At 36.4% G+C, this 6,744-nt stretch overlaps 1 non-coding gene across 1 annotated transcript; it reads left to right on the forward strand.

Annotated features, from left to right (window-relative positions):
* Window positions 1–1,425: 1,425 nt before the first annotated feature.
* LOC145135300 (small nucleolar RNA R71) lies at window positions 1,426–1,532 on the forward strand. Its single transcript, XR_013719762.1, has one exon. It is a non-coding gene; the product is annotated as a small nucleolar RNA R71 (small nucleolar RNA).
* The last annotated feature ends 5,212 nt before the right edge of the window (window positions 1,533–6,744 follow it).

Consider the following 6,744-nt stretch of genomic DNA (forward strand, 5'->3'; position numbering starts at 1 on the left):
TATTATGAAGTCAACGGGAAATACTAGTTTATCAACTTTGATAAGAAGATCTTCACATACTCCCATTGGATGTATTGTTGTTTTGTCGGCCAAATGGATTTTCATATGAATAGGCTTTGGGACCGGAAGATTTAACTTTTGGAAGAAGTAATATGGCATAATATTAATACTTTCCCCTGAATCAGTCAATCCTCGTGGGACATTATGTTCCCAAATTGACAAGGTACGGTGATGCTTCCCGGATCGCCCCTCTTTTCTGGAAGCTCATTCAACAATATCTCATCCACTTCTGCCATATCTTTTCTACTTGTAAAGAGGTTTTAAAGTAAGCTTGCATATTTTGGCGTTTGAAGTATCGTTTCTATAAACGGAATATTCACTTGAAGTGCCCTTATGTGCTCCATAAACCTTCTATTTTCTTGAATCTTCTCATTAGGTATGGCTCGGCTCGGAAATGGAAAAGGGGCCCTGTAAGGTTTCAAAAGAAAGCTACTCGTGTCATCAGGTCTTGGACTCATCGAGTCCATGTTGGCGACTCGGCATGTGACTCCCAACTATTTTCCTCTTCTATTTGCACCTTGTTGGGATCCTTCTGGACAAGGGTCAGAGGAGTGAAAATTGTTTCAGAATCTGTTATTATTGCCTTCACATGCGCCATTCTGGGATTCTGTTCGGTATTGCTAGGAAGTTCACCAGTTTCTCTTTGGTTGATTTGTTTTGCTAGCTGGCCTAACTGTTTTTCAATGTTATGAATAGATGCTTACTGATTCCTGAGCATATTTTGTTGATCCATCATCATAGATTGGTGCTCTCTAAGCATATTTCGTTGCTCCTTCATTTCAGCTTCGGTATCATTGTGCCTTTTCTCGGACGCGGCTACAAATCTTGTGAACATATCCTCCAAATCAGATTTTTTTCTCCAGCACCGATTCATCCTTTTGATAAAAGCCCGTTACTTTTTGCTTATACTTCTCCTCCTTTGCCTTTTTGTACTCATCATAAGATAGCCATTCTTTTTTTGGTTTTCGCCAATTGTCATCAAACCTATCACCACTCGAATAGCACAATTGTACTTTCCGGTTCCCATTCTCTTCAAGATCACAAGCTTTTGTGAGGTGAGGTCCTTTACAGTTTTCACAACCCAGTCTAATGGCATGGATGGATTGGTCCATCTTAGTCATTCTTCGATCCAAATTCTCTAACTTAGCCATCATTGTTGCAATGCTATCATTAACTGAGTTCACTACCCCTCTACTTAGCTCATTCCTTGGGTTATGATATTCTCTAGAGTGCGTAGAGAATTCCTCAATTATCACTTTTATCACTAGGGGTGCCTTCTTCGTGAGAGGTCCTTGCGAATCAAGGAGCTTCCTAGTTGTTACATTTACTCCATCATCGAAATTAGAGACTTCTTGTTGACTATTCAAATCATGATGTGGGCAGTTCCTTAGTAAGCCTTTATATCTCTCCCATGCCTCATAAAGTGACTCTCCAGCTTGTTGTTCAAAATTAGCTATGGCTTTCTTTAACTTGGCTATCTTTGAGGGAGGTCAAAATTGGTCTATAAATTATGTTTTCATTTTAGCCCAAGTAGTGATGGATCCGGGAGGAAGTGATTTCAGCCAATCTTTTGCAGCTCCCTTGAATGTGACCGGAAGCATACGAAGTAAAACAGTGTTATGAGCTACATTGGGGACATTGAAGTTGTCGGCTATGTCATTGACCTCGTCAAGATGCTTGTATGCGCCTTCATGATCCTTCCCGTAGAATGGAATCTCCTTAAGTTGAGCAAGTATGCGGCCCTTAAGTTCAAAGGTGGCAGTTGCGGGAATCGCGGGTTGCACGAGTCCCGAGCCGGTGTCGTCACGTATCCTTTTCTTCCATTCACCCATGGGAACTTCATCGATGTTATCCATGAGGTTAGCTAGTTCGCATTCTAAATCGCTTCCTTCTTCGGATTCGGTTTCTTCCCTTTCAGATTCGTACTCGGTCTCTTCGTTCTTCGGGTCTTCGTCTACTACTGAAGAGAAGCTGGATTCCCCTTCTTTCTTGCTCTTTTTCTTACTAAAAACAGACTTGAAATTCTTTAAAGGCGATTTCTTCGATGTTGCGGTTTCTCCTACGGTTTTGCCTTGGTTTTTCTTCAAATTTGCTTCCGGGTCTTCAAGTGGTGGAATCAAAGGTGTACCTCCTCCTCCAGTAATAAACGAACTGCATACAAAACAGAAAACACGCGTAAAAAGAACAAAAATAAACTAAAAACGAAACAATGTATTCAGCGATGGACTCGTCGAGTAGCTTCGACTGCACTCGGCGAGTTCAAGGCTAAAAGAGAACAAAAATTAAACAAAAACTCTAAAAACAGAAAAACTTAATACTTAACCTAATAACTAAATTACTAAAGCAGTAACTTTGTACAAGGTGGATCTCACACAAAGGATCGATAATACTAGAAATTATATTTAATTTTTGAACCGTTCCCCGGCAACGGCGCCAAAAACTTGATGTGTGTGAAACTAACTAGTTTTATCCTACTTTTTAATTATGAATTTGACACACAAAAGGCAGTGGACCTGTCAATTGGTGGTATAATTTAGCAAGCAGGGTATCGAACTCAGGGAACGAAGATTAATCTAACTACTAGAATTATCTAAAACAAATACTAAAATAGAAGGGTTTTCTCTAGTTTTGTAAGACTAGAAACTTAACTAAAACTTAACTAAAACTTAACAGCTAAAAAATTAAAATGCAACTAAATTCAATAATAAAGAGGACTTCTGTTTAGGTTCGAATCATTTGATCCTATGGTTGATTTTATGGTAAATATATCGGATTAACTTTTCATTGGCTACCGATTAGGATGATTAGGTTCACGTTTGCTATTGCTAATCCTTAAAAAACATATTAATTCAAGTAGTGGCCAGTTGTCTAAATTAATAAGTTCCCTAGTTAATTAATTCGGATTAAGTAAGACTTGTAATGGTTAATTAAATTAATAATTCACTTAACCTCTTGTTGATGGTTTATCACACAAGCTCACACATTAATTTACCTATTTTCTAATTAATCCTAGTTCCACATTCGCTATTCCTAGGCATATAACTATGTTGTCACATAAATCACATGAGGTAAGCAATTAAGAGATGTTCATGCAGCTTAACTACTTGTCAATTAACAGAAAATAGTTATGGTTAATGCATAAGGTTCTTTAACAAGCTTAAGAAAACAATATCACCAAATTAAATTAATCCTAACCATAAAATCAATCCATATTCACAAAATCATCTACCCTAAACAGAAGACAAACGTTTTAGTTCATAATTGCAGTAACAATCAACTCAAAAACGAAATTCATAAGTTTAAACATGATTCAATCAAAGGTTAAGTAAGAATTGTCACACCCCCGAAACCAGACGGCGGAAACGTCCGGGGGCTCGTGTGACTTAAATTGAATACCATCACAATGAATATATATGAATCATAACACAAACATCACCATGCATCAATACATTACAACTGATATTGTTTTACATCCAGTACATTGTTTTCAAATATTACACATCATAACACAAATTGTTTCAAAGTTTCCAACACAAAATAATCTAACATACTTGGTATTACTCTTTCGCTTATCTGTTCCCTGAGAATACAAGTTATTTTGGAAAAACGTCAACATATGAAATGTTGGTGAGTTCATAAGCATAGTTGTAAATAAAATGATTTGTATAGTTTGTAAAACCCAGAAAATCTGATATTTTCTGAAAAGACATTTGTTTATCAAAGTGTGAAGATCCATAGTTGATGCATGAATGATTTCAAAACATATATATATATATATATATATATATATATATATATATATATATATATATATATATATATATATATATATATATATATATGAAAGGTGTTTTGTATTTTAGTTATAAAATTTTCGAGCGAGTAGTATTGATTTCCCCGGAAAACCCGACGTATTCCGATGTCGAAAGATGTACGTAGTTACTAGTTCTTGTATCGTCATATCGAATGAATATCGTCCTAATTTCGTCTACTTTGAATACTCATAAGCCTTAGAGATCGAAGAGAAGAGGAACACTATGTCCTGCTACTATCGTAAGTACCTTAGGCTGTCGTGGATGCGGAAGACACGATGGTCCAACTCGCATTTGATTACTGTGACCTTACTAGCTTTTCTAATGGGACACTTTGGCCCACTAGCACATAAAAGCTATTAAAAGTCCTTTTATAAAATATTAGGTCATTGAAGGCCCAATAACATATAAGCGTTATCCCTTTGGGCCCAAAGATCATACTGATGGGCTTGCAAGGCCCAACATGCATGATTTGAAACTCATAAGCCCAAAGTTTGTAAGTTTACTCATCGTAGGTATCGCGTATCGTTGGAGTGTTTGATTTAAACGTTAGTTATATTGTATCGATTCGAGACCGAATCGATTCGTGTATCACGATATTTGGAGTCAAACGTGTATTCGTCTTTCAAATTGTCGGTAGTCGTAGTTTTGTATTTTGACTTAATGAAATAGTTGGTCTAAATAGAAGTTTGACCTTTTCATTTCCTTTCTTTTATAAAAATAACAATTTAAGTCCTTTAAATAAAAGAATTTCATTTTTAGTCCTTAAAACATTTTCTTGACACTTTTGCATCATAAATTTGTTGAAAATATAGTTTTAACCCAAAATTCATTTAGTTGACAGATTCAGCCCCTTCCAGAATAGTATTTCTCGGTTTAAACCCCATTTTTCGCAACTTTTACAGTTTTGGCCCAAAATCCAAAAACTTTACATTTTTGATCCTGTTTGGAATTGAAAAGCATTTTTGACTTTTGAAATAGTTTTATTACACTTCTTATCCCCTGTTTTGCAGAAAGTTTCATTTCAGCCCCTTTAAAACTTCATTTTTCGCAATTATGGGCTTATTGGGCCAAAAAGCCTAAAATTAGCCCATTAAGCTAAAAATTTACATTTCAAGTCCTTTGAAAATTCTAATATTCAGAAAAAGGATTATAGAAACTGTTTTGACCCTTTTGACCCTCAAGAAGCCATGACTTGACCATGTTTGACCCTAGTTTTTCATATTTGACATTTTAAGCCCAAAATGGGTTTTTATCTTGAAATATGTTCATCAAAATCTCATAAGTTATTATTCTTGACTTGTTTAGTGTAGAAAACTTAAAATATGTTTGTTTCCCTTCTCAAGTCCTAGATCTCGAGTTACACTCCTTTTTGGTTGCATATTCATCACAAAAACACATAAAATCATACAAATACATCCATAAAATCACATATAGCATACACATACACATAGATCTACACATTTTCTTGTATTCTCCCCTATAAAACATATGAAAACCGAAAAGAGAGGGGTATGAAGCTCACCTTGAGTTGTGGTTTCGGTTTTGAAGAGGGGAATGAAGAAAATTTCGATCCTAGTGAGTCTTCTTGGAAGATCTCGAATTTAGAGGCTTCTAAGATGCAAGATCACAAGATTGAATAGATTTAGAAGAGATTTTTGATGAAATGAAGTAGCTAGATTATGGATCCAAGCAATGTCTTACCTTAGATGATGTATTTGTGGAAAAATATCCTTGAAAGCTTCCTTAATCTCGAAAATTTAATGAATGAGTGTAAGTGTTCTTGAGAGGATTTGGAGAGAGTGGAGATGAGTTTTGTTAGTGTGTGTGTGTCTTGTTTCGGCCGAGAGCAAAAGAGAGAGGAAGAGAAGAGACCTTGATGAGATGTTTACTTGGAAGCATGGGATATTGCATGGAAACCCATCAAATATTAGTGAGGTGGCAAAGGAAAAGTCAACCCTTCCTTCTTTGGGTTGTTGGGCCGAGAATGGAGAGGGGAAAGGAGAAAAAAAATTAGGCCTTGCATGCTTAAGCCCATATCTTAGTTAATTTAGATGATGCTTGGCCCAAATAAATCAAAGTATAATTTTTATGATTCATTAGGGCTAAATTAAATTGGTTGTGACCCATTAAGGCCCATTAAAGTTAACCTAATTTATTTTGTGTTCATAAGGCCCAAAAATATTAAGTTTCATGTATATAGGTCCAATTAGAGCCCATTTGAGAGTTCTAGGTTCAAGATAGACAAATTGGAAACTTATTAGTCCGTTAGGCCCAATAAGGGAATCCTAATCCAAAATGGACTTAAACTGGGATTTCAAGGGTTTCAAATTCTTTGTTGACCATTTGTAGTGCTAGAATGAAGTATTTGATGAAGTTTTGTTGTTATAGAATAAACATCATGCATGCTTTCATGTTATTGATTTATAGTTGTTATAAGTGTTGTATTTACAAGGCACCAAAATTCCTAGTTGTGACATCATCCCCCCGTTAGAGGGAATTTCGTCCCGAAATTCTTTTGAAAGCTAGATTTGAGAATGCGAGAATAGATGAGGGTACTTCTGATTCATTTGATCTTCGCGTTCCCATGTGAATTCTGGTCCGCGTCTCGCGTTCCATCGAACTTTCACAATTGGAATGCGGCTCTGCTTGGTACGCTTCACCTCTCTGTCCATGATTTCAACTGGCTCCTCGATGAACATAAGGTTCTCATTGATTTCTATTTCCTCTAATGGAATGACGAGAGTCTCGTCGGATAAGCACTTCTTCAAGTTGGAAACGTGGAACACAGGGTGTACACTGCTGAGCTCAGCGAGTAGCTGCAGTCTATAAGCCACTGGACCGATTCGGGAAAGAATCTCGAAGGGTCCAA

This window comes from Lactuca virosa, chromosome 8 (assembly GCF_052849685.1).
Source record: "Lactuca virosa cultivar CGN04683 chromosome 8, Lactuca_virosa_CGN04683_v6, whole genome shotgun sequence".
NCBI classification, from domain to species: Eukaryota; Viridiplantae; Streptophyta; class Magnoliopsida; order Asterales; family Asteraceae; genus Lactuca; species Lactuca virosa.